Consider the following 13,866-nt stretch of genomic DNA (forward strand, 5'->3'; position numbering starts at 1 on the left):
CTTATGTTCCTAGGTGGGATTGACCTCTGTCCTCGACTGCTTTGCCTGTCCATCCAGGCCTTATGTTCCTACAAGTGTTTGACCTCGATTGCTTTGCCTGACCTTCCAGGCCTTATGTTCCTACAAGTGTTTGACCTCGATTGCTGTGCCTGTCCATCCAGGCCTTATGTTTCTACAAGTGTTTGACCTGGACTGTTTTGCCTGTTCATCCAGGCCTTATGTCCCTAGGTGGGATTGATCTCTGTCCTCGACTGATTTGCCTGTCCGTCCAAGCCTTATGTTCCTACAAGTGTTTGACCTCGATTGCTGTGCCTGTTCATCCAGGCCTTATGTTCCTACAAGTGTTTGACCTCGATTGCTGTGCCTGTCCGTCCAGGCCTTATGTTCCTACAAGTGTTTAACCTTGACTGCTTTGCCTGTACGTCCAGGCCTTATGTTCCTACAAGTGTTTGACCTCGATTGCTCTGACTGTCCGTCCAGGCCTTATGTTCCTAAAGTGTTTGACCTCGACTGCTTTGCCTGTTCGTCCAGGCCTTATGTCCCTAGGTGGGATTGACCTCTGTCCTCGACTGCTTTGCCAGTCCATCCCGGCCTTATGTTCCTACAAGTGTTTGACCTCAATTGCTCAGCCTGTCCGTCCAGGCCTTCTGTCCCTAGGTGGGATTGACCTCTGTCCTCGACTGCTTTGCTTGTCCGTCCAGGCCTTATGTCCCTACGTGGAATTGACCTCTGTCCTCGACTGCTTTGCCTGTTCGTCCAGGCCTTATGTTCCTACAAGTGTTTGACCTTGACTGCTTTGCCTGTTCGTCCAGGCCTTATGTCCCTAGGTGGGATTGACCTCTGTCCTCGACTGCTTTGCCAGTCCATCCCGGCCTTATGTTCCTATAAGTGTTTGACCTCGATTGCTTTGCCTGATCATCCAGGCCTTATGTTCCTATAAGTGTTTGACCTCGATTGCTTTGCCTGACCTTCCAGGCCTTATGTTCCTACAAGTGTTTGACCTCGATTGCTGTGCCTGTCCGTCCAGGCCTTCTGTCCCTAGGTGGGATTGACCTCTGTCCTCGACTGCTTTGTCTGTCCGTCCAGGCCTTATGTTCCTACAAGTGTTTGACCTCGACTGCTTTGCCTGTTCGTCCAGGCCTTATGTCCCTAGGTGGAATTGACCTCTGTCCTCGACTGCTTTGCCTGTTCGTCCAGGCCTTATGTTCCTACAAGTGTTTGACCTCGATTGCTCTGCCTGTCCGTCCAGGCCTTCTGTTCCTAGGTGGGATTATCCTCTGTCCTCGACTGCTTTGCCTGTCCATCCAGGCCTTATGTACCTACAAGTGTTTGACCTCGATTGCTTTGCCTGTACGTCCAGGCCTTATGTTCCTACAAGTGTTTGACCTCGACTGCTTTGCTTGTCCGTCTAGGCTTAATGTTCCTACAAGTGTTTGTCCTCGATTGCTGTGCCTGTTTGTCCAGGCCTTGTGTTCCTACAAGGGTTTGACTTGGATTGTAAGCCCTCTGGGGATAGGGAAATACCGACAGTACCTGAGTGTAATCGAGTATGAAGTGCTGGAAATATTTGAAAATAGCAAGATAAATAAATAAAGAAGAAAAACCTGCTTTGCCTGTCCATCCAGGCCTTATGTCCCTAGGTGGGATTGACCTCTGTCCTCGACTGCTTTGCCTGTCCACCCAGGCCTTATGTCCCTAGGTGGGATTGACCTCTGTCCTCGACTGCTTTGCCTGTCCGTCCAGGCCTTATGTTCCTACAAGTGTTTGACTTCGATTGCTTTGCCTGTCCGTCCAGGCCTTATGTTCGTACAAGTGTTTGAGCTCGACTGCTTTGCCTGTACGTCCAGGCCTTATATTCCTACAAGTGTTTGACCTTGATTGCTTTGCCTGTCTGTCCAGGACTTATGTCCCTAGGTGGAATTGACCTCTGTCCTCGACTGCTTTGCCTGTCCATCCAGGCCTTATGTTCCTAGGTGCGATTGACCTCTGTCCTCGACTGCTTTGCCTGTCCATCCAGCCCTTATATTCCTACAAGTGTTTGACCTCGATTGCTCTGCCTGTCCGTCCAGGTCTTCTGTCCCTAGGTGGGATTGACCTCTGTCTTCGACTGCTTTGCCTGTCCGTCCAGGCCTTATGTTCCTACAAGTGTATGACCTTGATTGCTTTGCCTGTCCATCCAGTCCTTATGTTCCTACAAGTGTTTGACCTCGACTGCTTTGCTTGTTCGTCCAGGGCTTATGTCCCTAGGTGGGATTGACCTCTGTTCTCGACTCCTTTGCCTGTCTGTCCAGGCCTTATGTTCCTACAAGTGTTTGACCTCGATTTCTGTGCCTGTCTGTCCAGGCCTTGTGTTCCTACAAGTGTTTTACCTCGATTGCTTTGCCTGTCCATCCAGGCTTAATGTTCCTACAAGTGTTTGACCTCAATTGCTGTGCCTGTCCATCCAGGCTTTATCTTCCTACAAGTGTTTCACCTCTGTCCTGGAATGTTGTGCTTGTTTGTCCAGGTCTTATGTCTAGTCCTAACGGCTGAACCCTATTTGCACAGGGAAACCTCAGTCTCTGGAAATTAAAACAAGTAATCCATTACAGCATGGATCCTTAAATAAAACAAAGAGTTTTCTTTAGTTTCAGGGCAGAGAAGAGAACTTCCTTCGTCTTGCATATGATGTCATGATCTGTTTGCAAATGATTAAATCCTAACAATTTGTACCATTATCCACTCTAGCGGTCAATCCATTCCAAGGAGCCCTTTCCTGCTCAAAGAAAGGGAACTCTCCCCCTTGTTGCAGCCTATCTCTTAGGACCTGTTGACCCATGTTGAACTGCTGTTTAGGGGTGATCCCATTCTAGGGAGCCCTTTCCTGTGCAAAGGAAAGGGAACTCTCCCCGGGTGTAGCCTGCCTGTATCTACCCTCTGACCCATGTTGAACCGCTGTTCCCATGCACCCTCCTCCGCCTCAGCCTTGACAATTCTCGTTTGTATATTCAAGTTTCATATCACCAAAATGCCAGGAAGAGTGCAGATGATAGCACATATCAAATCTTGATTCTTCTAAAGTATAATTCATCTGTATATACTCTTTTCTATCTGTGTTGCTATGTGCCAAGTACACTTTATTAGTACTTCTTCTTAGCTTCGGAATAGTAAAGTTCTTCAAAGCCTCTTTTTCTACTAACACAACAGCTGGCATTTGGGATTTTACTTCACTTGATGAAGTCCTTTTTATTAGTGTTTTACCTCCGTCATTTCTTCCATTTTGAAATCAGCCTCTTTCTATGCCAAGCAGTACTCTGACTGATTTCCGGCCTATCTGTCTTTTGTCAAGGATATTCTCACACTACAATCCCTGGGAATCCTGGGTGCAGCCAGCCTGATTTTAAAAGACCAGCGAGAGCCCACTGGACCCCAATGGAAACCCCCCACTTTAGGGGCAAACCCATTCTAGGGAGCCCTTTCCTGGCAAAGGAAATGGAACTCTCCTCGGGTGTAGCCTGCCTGTATCTTCCCTGAGACCCATGGTGAATTGCTGTTCCATTTTGAAATCAGCCTCTTTCTATGCCAAGCGGTACTCTGACTGTTTTCCGGCCTCCCTGTCTTTTGTCAAGGATATTCTCACACTACAGTCCCTGGGAATCCCGGGTGCAGCCAGCCTGATTTTAAAAGACCAGCGAGAGCCCACTAGATGCCAATGGAAACCCCCCCCCCCCCCACTTTAGGGGCGAACCAATTCGCCCCTAAAGTGGGGGGGTTTCCTGCCTGTTTCTACCCTTTGACCCATGTTGAACCACTGTTTAGAGGTGAACCCATTCTAGGGAGCCCTTTCCTGCTCATAGGAAAGGGAACTCTCCCCAGGGCTCTTGTTTGAATATTTGCTACTACCAACAAAATCGGCACCTGCAGATGCTCCACTCCACCCAGGCATAGTTCATCATATTTCAGGTCCTAGCACTCATGTTAGACTCCCTGGTCCCTGTTTGAAGACGGGTCGGATGCACAGTACGCCCAGTTGACAGTCCCACCACATGCTGAGCCTCGTCTTGTCTTGCCTCCTTGTCATCAATTCATCCACTACAACTAGTTCAAAATAGTGCTGCTCGCTTATTATCCGGTACCTCCATTCGCAATCATATTACACCCATCCTACATTCTCTTCATTGGCTACCCATAAAGTACAGGATAAAATATAAAGTAATCTCAATCATTCACAGTCTAATTAATAATTCCTCATCCACCTGGCTTTGCACCTTACTTCGTATTTACAAACCCACCCGACACTTAAGATCACTTACTCAAAATCTCTTAGACATTCCATCACCACGACAGGCCAGATTAGACATCACCAGGAAAAGAGCTTTTTCAGTAGCAGGACCATCACTCTGGAACTCACTACCCAACCCTCTTCGCTTAATATCAAATCCTCATCATTTCAAAAAAGCTCTAAAAACATTCCTCTTTCAACAAGCATTTAATACTTCCACTAAGCAACCCCCTGATCATAAATGAAACTTCATCTCCCAAATTTCTCTCATCAGTTACATGTCACTTTAACTTCCCCCTTCCCCTATCTTCCCATCAGTGTTCTTTAAGGATATTACGATTCGTCCCTTCTCGTTCCCCCTTTTTACCCTCCCTGCCCTCCTTGCTCAAGGCACGCTACTTTTATTTTATTTTAATTTTAATTAATAATTTGTTTTTAGCTAGTCATCATCTAGCTATTTAGTCAAATTTATGTATTTAAGTTTATTTTAGTTATATTTTATTTTATTTTTAACATGTTGTAAACCGTTTTGATAAAATTTTATTTTAAAAAACGGTATATAAATACCTTTAAATAAATAAAATAAATAAATAAATATCAAACACAGGGACCAGACTACCTCAGCTCTGCCAGCCTGTCTTGCCCCTATCAACTTTCTGGCACTCTGCCTTGCTGCCAATCACCAGATGACTCACTCATCTCCTTGTGGTGTTATTGCCACTATCATAGTTCCTCAGTGTGTTGGTGCTAGTCTTTCTGCTTGCTATGTTCCCCCTTCATTGTGCTGTAGGATGTCAATGCCGCTTGTTTTGCCACTTTGCCTGTCGTGCTGCCTTCGAGGGTTCATGCATCTGTTATCGGTGCTCTCTATTGAAGCTGTGGTGTGTTTTTTACACTCTCGCTGCACTCTTGCCACTTCTGGTACCTCTTTGCACCTTTACAGTGCCTTAGGCTATTCATGCCACTTTGGTGCCACTTTGCCACAGTCTAAGTAACTTGGAGCTCTTTTGTTGTTGTGATGATTGCTCCCCAGAAGTTTCATCAAAATTGATAATAAAACCCCAATTCTGTAGCCAAAAATAGGCTGGAAATCCTTCCCCCATTGACTTTAATGGGAACTGGAAAACGAATTCACATATCAACGTATTGGGGCGCCATACGTCCGAATGCAATGGAAATGACCCCCGATGAATACGTATCATGAATGCAACGAAAACGTTTTGGCTGCACATCCCTAGTATTCAGTAGCAAGTCCGGGAACGTGGGCCCTCGAGGAATGAGTACCGGTTCCAGACTGCGACTTGAAAAACACGAGAGAGAGCGAGGCCCCTGAGGAGCGGGTACCCCTGGTAAAGTCTGAGGAGGCAGAGTAGCAAGGTATGCGGAGAGAAAATCCCATCCGCAGCATACCTGGAGGAAGCTAGGAATCCTTTCCATTGCTAACTCGATTAGTTAGCGAATTCAGAGACCTTAAGTATCCAGTGAGGATGACATCATCTCAGGGAGATGCTCCTGAGGTTTGCGCCACTGCTGGTACTTGAGTTGGGGCCATGCCGCACACGCGCCCTTAGGCTTCTGAGAAACATGGTGGATAACAGCGTCTAGCTGGTCCGGGGACGCCGGAGGAGGTCGGCAAGATGACGCCACAGCGGCCAAACTTTCATCAAGCAAAGAGGGAGTCGCCAAAGAGGTAAGGTGGGCATAGTGGAGATGTCGGGCAGTGAAGATCGCAACACCTGTATGCCTATGACTCTGTTGATGCCTGGGTTACCACCTCAATATGCATCGTTTCAAGATGTGTTCTCTAAAGAAGCCGCTGATATACTTCCCCCACACAGACTTTATGACTGCTTGATCAATTTGAAACTGAATACTGAACCACCTAAGGGAAGAGTTTACCCCCTCTTGGTGGTGAAAAATAAAGCGATGTCAGAATACATACAAGAAAATCTACAAAAAGGTTTCATAAGGCTATCCAAGACTCCTGCAGGAGCAGGATTTTTTTTTTGTGGGAAAGAAGGACGGAACCCTATGTCCATGCATTGATTATCGTGGTCTAAACGAGATCACGGTCAAAGACCACTATCCCTTACCACTCATCTCAGAGTTGTTTGACCACCTACAGGGGAATAAGATCTTCTCCATGCTGGATCTTAAAGGAGCATATAACCTTGTTCACATTCGTTCAGGTGACGAAAGGAAGACAGCTTTTAACACCAGGGACGAACACATTGAGCATTTGGTAATGCCTTTCGGCTTATGCAACGCTCCAGCTGTCTTCCAAGGCATGATGAACAACATCCTGCGTGACCTACTCTACCAATGTGTCGTTGTCTATCTGGACAATATCTTGATCTTCTCTCAAGATCTGAATACCCACATTATGGATATCAAGAGAGTGTTACAAAGACTGTGGGAGAACCATCTATACGCTAAGCTGTCCAAATGCAAATTCCATAAGGAATCTGTACCGTTCCTAGGGTACATAGTGTCTAACAAGGGGACCCACAAAAGCTGAAGAACATTCAGAAATGGTCCCAACCTACTGGTCTAAAGGCTATCAGAAGGTTTCTGGGATTTACAAATTACTATAGAACCTTCATTAAGAATTACTCCTCACTGACTGTGCCTTTAACTGCTCTGACGAAGAAGGGTGCCAATGTTGCCAATTGGTCTATACAGGCTGTCACCACCTTCCAAAAACTGAAGGACGCTTTTTCCAGCAAGCCATGTCTCCATCGCCCGGATCCCACTCGCCCCTTTATTGTCGAGGTGGATGCGTCTGATGTTGGTGTAGGGGCTGTACTAAGTCAAACCAGTGACTCCAAGATCCTGCGGCCATGTTCCTTCTTCTCCAGCTGAGAGGAACTATGGAATCGGAGATAAGGAATTGTTGGCGATAAAGTTGGAGTTCGAAGAGTGGAGACCCTGGCTCGAGGGTGCTCAATACCAGATTACGGTTTTTACTGACCATAAAAACCTAGAATACCTTCGTCACGCCCAGCGCCTCAACCATAGACAGATGAGGTGGTCCCTGTTCTTTAACAGGTTTGATTTCAACTTAAAGTACTGACCTGGGGATAAAAACGTCAGACCGGATGCTCTATCTCGCTCCTTCCTATCTGAAGATGTGCCTGACGCTCCGCAACACATCATTGAACCTGAGAGAGTCATTCTATCAGCTACTCACCCAGTACCTCTGGGCAAAACGATTGTGCCTATCAACCTTCGGAAGAAAGTACTCACATGGGCTCATGACTCCAAACTGGCTGGATATCTCAATCAACGGAGAACCCTGGCAAAGCTGCAAAAATTCTATTGGTGGCCGTCGATGAGAGAAGATGTCTTTGCTTATGTAGCGGCCTGTACCAACTGTACCAGACAAAAACCTCCTCCCGGATGTCCTTGGGGTCAGCTACAACCTTTACCCATACCAGATGAGCCCTAGACTCACATCGCCACGGTCTTTGTGGTGGACTTACCCCTCTCCGGGGGCAACAACACTATCTGGGTAACGGTGGACAGATTATCAAAGATGGCTCACTTTGTAGCACTTCTTGTTACCATCTGCCGAAGAACTTGCAAAGCTTTTCATCAGCCACATATTCCGCCTACACGGAATACCGAAGCAGTTCGTCTCAGTCAGAGGCATACAATTCAAAGCCAAATTCTGGAAGGCTCTTTGCAAGAAGTTTGATATCACACACGACTTCACTTCTTCTTACCATCCGCAATCCAACGGCCAAAGTGAGAGGATGAACTGTACCCTCAAACAGTTCCTCAGAGACTATGTCTCTTCATGCCAGAACGATTGGGCTGAACTTCTACCATGGGCCGAGTTTTCCATCAACTCTCATCCAGCAGCATCTACTGGATCAACACCATTCGAAGTGGTATATGGACGACTAACTTCACCACCCTTGCCACTTCCACTTTCATTGTCATCCCCGGCAGCATGAGCCACAGCTGGTGAGATTCAACAACTTTGAAAGAAGACAAAGGAGATGCTCATCAAAGCTGGAATTCGAGCAAAACGAGACTATGACATTCATCACGGCAAGGCTTCTGAACTCAAGCCTGGTGATAAGGTCTGGTTGTCTACGAAAGTGCTGCTTCTGCTGCTGCTTCTGCTGCTGCTGGAAGCTATCTTCACCCTCCAGGGTTCTACTAACCTGGGTACCCGCTCCTCGGGGGCCCTTTGCTTATTTCCAGGTGCCTATCCTGAATCCAGGTACTCGCTCCTCGAGGGCCTGTGTGTCTATCCTGGTGCCTGCTACCAATTCTTCTACCTGCTGGAACATCACCTATCACCTACAGAGAGTGAGTACTACTTCTCCCAGTCTGTTCATCTACAGCTCCTCGTTGTCTATCTGCATCGGGCCCTACACCACCATTGTGGAACGGGACTCCTCTGCCGAGGATCACAGACTGTTGCTACCTATCCTCTCTCTACTGTTTATTGTGAATTCTATCTACTCAGCTACAAGGGAGTGTGTAATAACATCTGCCAGTCTGTCTCTCCTACATAAGAACATAAGAAAATGCCATACTGGGTCAGACCAAGGGTCCATCAAGCCCAGCATCCTGTTTCCAACAGTGGCCAAACCAGGCCATAAGAACCTGGCAAGTACCCAAAAACTAAGTCTATTCCATGTAACCATTGCTAATGGCAGTGGCTATTCTCTAAGTGAACTTAATAGCAGGTAATGGACTTCTCCTCCAAGAACTTATCCAATCCTTTTTTAAACCCAGCTATACTAACTGCACTAACCACATTCTCTGGCAACAAATTCCAGAGTTTAATTGTGCGTTGAGTAAAAAAGAACTTTCTCCGATTAGTTTTAAATGTGCCCCATGCTAACTTCATGGAGTGCCCCCTAGTCTTTCTACTATCCGAAAGAGTAAATAACCGATTCACATCTACCCGTTCTAGACCTCTCATGATTTTAAACACCTCTATCATATCCCCCCTCAGTCGTCTCTTCTCTAAGCTGAAAAGTCCTAACCTCTTTAGTCTTTCCTCATAGGAGAGTTGTTCCATTCCCCTTATCATTTTGGTAGCCCTTCTCTGTACCTTCTCCATCGCAATTATATCTTTTTTGAGATGCGGCGACCAGAATTGTACACAGTATTCAAGGTGCGGTCTCACCATGGAGCGATACAGAGGCATTATGACATTTTCCGTTTTATTCACCATTCCTTTTCTAATAATTCCCAACATTCTGTTTGCTTTTTTGACTGCCGCAGCACACTGCACCGACGATTTCAATGTGTTATCCACTATGACACCTAGATCTCTTTCTTGGGTTGTAGCACCTAATATGGAACCCAACATTGTGTAATTATAGCATGGGTTATTTTTCCCTATATGCATCACCTTGCACTTATCCACATTAAATTTCATCTGCCATTTGGATGCCCAATTTTCCAGTCTCACAAGGTCTTCCTGCAATTTATCACAATCTGCTTGTGATTTAACTACTCTGAACAATTTTGTGCCATCTGCAAATTTGATTATCTCACTCCTCGTATTTCTTTCCAGATCATTTATAAATATATTGAACAGTAAGGGTCCCAATACAGATCCCAGAGGCACTCCACTGTCCACTCTCTTCCACTGAGAAAATTGCCCATTTAATCCTACTCTCTGTTTCCTGTCTTTTAGCCAGTTTGCAATCCACGAAAGGACATCGCCACCTATCCCATGACTTTTTACTTTTCCTAGAAGCCTCTCATGAGGAAATTTGTCAAACGCCTTCTGAAAATCCAAGTATACTATATCTACCGGTTCACCTTTATCCACATGTTTATTAACTCCTTCAAAAAAGTGAAGCAGATTTGTGAGGCAAGACTTGCCCTGGGTAAAGCCATGCTGACTTTGTTCCATTAAACCATGTCTTTCTATATGTTCTGTGATTTGATGTTTAGAACACTTTCCACTATTTTTCCTGGCACTGAAGTCAGGCTAACCGGTCTGTAGTTTCCCGGATCACCCCTGGAGCCCTTTTTAAATATTGGGGTTACATTTGCTATCCTCCAGTCTTCAGGTACAATGGATGATTTTAATGATAAGTTACAAATTTTTACTAATAGGTCTGAAATTTCATTTTTTAGTTCCTTCAGAACTCTGGGGTGTATACCATCCGGTCCAGGTGATTTACTACTCTTCAGTTTGTCAATCAGGCCTACCACATCTTCTAGGTTCACCGTGATTTGATTCAGTCCATCTGAATCATTACCCATGAAAACCTTCTCCTTTACGGGTATCTCCCCAACATCCTCTTCAATAAACACCGAAGCAAAGAAATCATTTAATCTTTCCGCGATGGCCTTATCTTCTCTAAGTGCCCCTTTAACCCCTCGATCATCTAACGGTCCAACTGACTCCCTCACAGGCTTTCTGCTTCGGATATATTTTAAAAAGTTTTTACTGTGAGGTTTTGCCTCTACAGCCAACTTCTTTTCAAATTCTCTCTTAGCCTGTCTTATCAATGTCTTACATTTAACTTGCCAATGTTTATGCTTTATCCTATTTTCTTCTGTTGGATCCTTCTTCCAATTTTCGAATGACGATCTTTTGGCTAAAATAGCTTCTTTCACCTCCCCTTTTAACCATGCCGGTAATCGTTTTGCCTTCTTTCCACCTTTCTTAATGTGTGGAATACATCTGGACTGTGCTTCCAGAATGGTATTTTTTAACAATGACCACGCCTCTTGGACATTTTTTACTTTTGTAGCTGCTCCTTTCAGTTTTTTTCTAACAATTTTTCTCATTTTATCAAAGTTTCCCTTTTGAAAGTTTAGCACGAGAGCCTTGAATTTGCACACTGTTCCTTTTCCTGTCATTAAATCAAATTTGATCATATTATGATCACTATTGCCAAGCGGTCCCACCACCGTTACCTCTCTCACCTTACTGGATACCTGCATCGGGGCCTTACACCACCATTGTGGGACGGCTCTCCTCCACCGAGGCTTACAGACTGTTGCTATCTAATCCACTCTCTACTGCCAACTCTGGTGAACCATACAAGCTGCATAATAAAGATATATTCTCTGTGCTTGTGCATCTGAGTCTAGCCTGGTGCTACAGTTTCCTATGGGGCTCCTCCCCTGTGGGAGTCACTATCACTGTTGCCCTTAGGAATCCACCAAACACCTCGATATCATAACACGGAGGTGACCTGGGTGCAGCAGGCGCCAGCTTATCCGCAGTGCCTGCACATCCATGCTGGGGTGCCTCCATGAAGCAGAGGACTGTTCTCTACAGGGCACTGGCCAAGAGTTAGAGCACCAGAGTTCTATGCCCTGACCTGAGATAGCACCAGAACTTGGTAATTATCCACACTATTAACAATTGTGTACTCTGCAATTTTAATTACTGTTATTAGCAGTATTATGTATTTTTTTTTTCTTTTCTTTCAACTTATTTTATATATTGCTCTGGCAACATATGTACAAATTTTGTCATGAATATAAAGTTTCCTAAATCTAAATTTGAGAAAGGTACCAGTAAGGGAGGGAGAGGAGCGAGAAGAAAAAAAAGCACCTGTGAGGGAAGAAGGGAGAGAGAGAGAAAAGCATCAATGGTGTATCTCTCTCTCTCTCAACCTACCGCAACTGGTGCTTTTCTCATGCCATGATGGTGGCAGAGGAGGCAGTAGTAATGAATACTGCTCTCTTATGTCTCCTGCCTGTGGGAGGGAGGATAGGAAAGTAGGAGGCAGGGCTACTGTGAGATTGCAGGACACTGGGCGATTACCCTAATTCTCCTCACCGTAAGATCAGCCTTGCAAATGAGTACCGGTACCCTTCTTTCTAGGAAAAAAGCACTAGACATAGCGGTCAACAAATTGTGTACTTTTAGCTGGAAATAACACTTCCCTCTACTTAAATTAAATTTTCAAACCTATATGTATTATTTTCAAGACAAAAAGTACCCACAGAAAAAACAGGAGCAAACCTCAAGGGGAACTTTTTCCTTGGGCAATTTATAAAAAGAAATTATTTTTGTACTTTCCCTTTAAAACGTAGTGCAGTGCCCACAGCTAAAAGTACCCACGGACTGTGAATCAATGCACCAAGGTTTGAAAATTGCCCTTCCTACATCTAAAGTATAATGGATGTTTCTTTTTTATATAGCCTTTTATTTTTATATCAATCGTTAATGCTGCGTTTCTGCTGAAATGTAAGTGGGCAATTTACATACACAAAAGTAATGACACCCAGCATTAAAATCGGATTTTAAAAAATCAAAATATAAATATCATTAGCTGTATCAAAATTCTAGCATATGAAATGTGGTGCGCCATCTGTTTTAAGGATGGCCGGTATTAACTCTGGGACAGCAGTTACATAAGATTGCTTTTTTAGCTAGAATACTAGAGAAAATGGTAAGGTACATTAATTTCTAGTTGCAATATATAGCCTTTTATTTTTATATCAGTCATTAATGCTGCGTTTCTCTTAAAATGTAAGTGGGCAATTCACATGCACATAAATAATGACACCCAGCATTCAAATCTGATAGAAAATCAATATATAAATATTGATAGTTATATAGTAATTCTAACATATGAAATTTGGTATTCCAGCTGTTATGTAATGACCTGCTAATGGCCGGTATTAACTCTGGGACAGCAGTTGTATAATTGCTTTTTACTTAGATTAGTAGAAAAATGGTAGAGTACATTCATTTCTAGTTGCTATATATAGAACTATTATTTTCAACATGGTATGTAAAAATATTCTATTTGAATGATATTGGACTACGTTTTTCACCCTAAAGTCTGTTGTAGCTCAGTGCATGTGAAGAGCAGAAGTAATCTTTTGTCCTTACCTTGTAATGTGCTTCTTAAGTGTGGTAAAAAGGAGTGAACCAAGAAACTGAAACCACTCCCTTTATAAATGTCCTGCTGTCATAACTGGATTAGACCTTTATTTGTAAGGAACATGACTGGGGGGTTTTTTGCTAAGAAAAACAGGTCAGAGTTCAATTTCCAGAGAGCTATTGTACACATTAGAAGACTGTGATGCAGTTGAAAATATTTAACTTAGGTAAATATGCTTTGAACTCATTTTAAGATAACATGTCATTTTCTGATCATAAAGATTTGCATATCATTCTCTAATAGTTAATCCTTCTTTCTTTATTTTAGTCTTCACTGGAATTTTATTTTCCTTGTTACATTCCAGACTATGAGCTTCAGAACAGAAGTATTAATTGTAGTTTGTGTGCTTGGTTCCAGCTCATTAGCAACAAGGAAATCAGAATACATTCTTGTTCCTTATGCCCAGGAGACAAATGGTCATTCCAAGTTATTGAAAACTATTGGTGCATACGTTCTTTCCTAAAAGGCAGCTCTATGTAGCTGAGGGTTGACAAGTAAGTGCTAAATCACAGCTCTGAAGACAGAATGTGATGGTAGCAATTCAGTGCACTAACATACAGACGGAATCAGCAGACATAACTGATAGCCAGTGATGAAAGATCAAATATTTTTATTCTTTGGAAGTAAAGGGTTTAAAAGTTTGTGTGATTATCTTTAGTCCTTGAAAATGTTTCATAACGTACAAGAATTCAGGTTTATCCAGAATGAATATGG

The 13,866-nt window shown here is 44.0% G+C and overlaps 1 protein-coding gene across 1 annotated transcript in view; it reads right to left on the bottom strand.

The window, feature by feature from the left end:
• Positions 1 to 13,124, bottom strand: part of LOC115084158 (highly reducing polyketide synthase PKS6-like) — a 198,672-nt gene extending 185,548 nt beyond the window's left edge. The window contains exon 1 of the mRNA XM_029588643.1: positions 13,101 to 13,124. The gene's annotated coding sequence lies outside the window, so the exon portion shown is untranslated. The remainder of the gene's footprint in view (positions 1 to 13,100) is intronic.
• Between the last annotated feature and the right edge of the window lie 742 nt (positions 13,125 to 13,866).

The sequence above is a fragment of the Rhinatrema bivittatum genome, chromosome 2 (assembly GCF_901001135.1).
Source record: "Rhinatrema bivittatum chromosome 2, aRhiBiv1.1, whole genome shotgun sequence".
Taxonomy (NCBI): domain Eukaryota; kingdom Metazoa; phylum Chordata; class Amphibia; order Gymnophiona; family Rhinatrematidae; genus Rhinatrema; species Rhinatrema bivittatum.